Here is a 1448-nt window from a genome sequence, read left to right as displayed (position 1 = left end):
CTCCCAAAGTTTAAAGCGCCCGGCGTCAGCAAGCTTTTAAAGTGATCAACGGCAGAAAATTAGACATTACAGGTGGTTACGTGAAAGAGTACTGAATTTGGTTTGCGAAAATTTGAATTTGAGTTTCAGTTTCACCTTTCTCCAGCTGTAAGGTGTTGAGTACATTCCTTAACAACTCACACCTTTCCCTACAAATGTAAAATCGGGCTAATAGCACAACTCTAGCTAGGCTGTGGTGAAGGTCATATAATGGACACACCAGGACAGGAGTAGGCCTATTTTAAAAATTAAAGCATTATCCAAATAGTATGGAGATTTAAATAAGAATAAATGTTTTTTTTGTTTTGTTTTGTTTTTGTTGGTTGGTTGGTTGTTGCTGTTGCTGTTTTTGAGACAGGTTCTTACTCTATCCTCCAGCCTGGAGCACAGGGGTCTGGTGTGATCATGGCTCACTGCAGCCTCGACCTCCTGGGCTCAAGTGATTCTCCTGCCTCAGCCTCCCAAGTAGCTGTAACTATAGGCATGTGCCACCACGCCCAGCTATTTTTGTTTGTTTTTTGGGTTTGTGTGTGTGTGTGTGTGTGTTTTCTTGTTTACCAGTTTATTATAAAGGATACTATAAAGGTATAGATGAATGGGCAGCTGAAGAGGTACACAGGGTGAGGTCCAGCAGGGTCCCAAGCATAGGAGCTTCTGTTCCCATGGAGTTGGGGTGCACCACTCTTCTGGCATGTGGATGTGTCCCCAACCTAGATGCTCACCAAACCCCTTGGCTGCTGCCCAGTGCAATGCTGTAGCCTCATAATGGTCCTTAGCATGAGGATTAGCCCTGCCTTCTAGTAACATGACAGCAATCTCATGCCTATTTTTGAAAGCTGCATAATGTAGGGGAGTGTAGCCATTTTGATTGACAGCATTCACTTGAGCACCTTTTCCCACAAGGGTTTTTACAATCTCCTCCCAGCCAGCAGAAGCCGCAATATGAGAGGAGATCAACCTGCATCACCTTTATCATTCACTGGCACTCCAAGGTGCAACAAAAATTCAACAATTCCTGTATGTACAGCTGAGCATGCCCAGTGCATGCCGTTCTGCTGTCCTGGTCAGTGCTAGTAGTTAGGGATTTATCAGCCAGAATACTCTCCTTGAACTCTTCCAGCTTCCCACAGTAGGCCAGGTTGCAGACCATTAGGTTAGATACACACCCCTACATTTTGCTTTCCCAGGAACTTTGTGTGTGTGTGTGTGTGTGTGTGTGTGTGTGTGTGTGTGTGTGTTTTGAGACAGGTTCTCACTCTGTCACCCAGGCTGGAGTGCAATGGCACCATCACGGCTCACCACAGCCTTGACCTCCCGGGCTCAGGTGATCCTTCCATCTCAGCCTCCTGAGTAGCTGGAACTACAGGTGTGTGCCACCACGCCTGGCTATTTTTTTTTTATTTTTGGTA

At 45.9% G+C, this 1448-nt stretch overlaps 1 pseudogene; it reads right to left on the bottom strand.

Moving 5' to 3' along the window:
* Positions 1–384: 384 nt before the first annotated feature.
* On the bottom strand, positions 385–1213 carry LOC126940817 (26S proteasome non-ATPase regulatory subunit 10-like; annotated as a pseudogene).
* Positions 1214–1448: the final 235 nt, after the last annotated feature.

This window comes from Macaca thibetana, chromosome 17 (genome assembly GCF_024542745.1).
Source record: "Macaca thibetana thibetana isolate TM-01 chromosome 17, ASM2454274v1, whole genome shotgun sequence".
In the NCBI taxonomy this organism is placed as follows: Eukaryota; Metazoa; Chordata; class Mammalia; order Primates; family Cercopithecidae; genus Macaca; species Macaca thibetana.
Note: the sequence above shows the minus strand (reverse complement) of the source record. Positions and strands in the feature narration are given on the sequence as shown.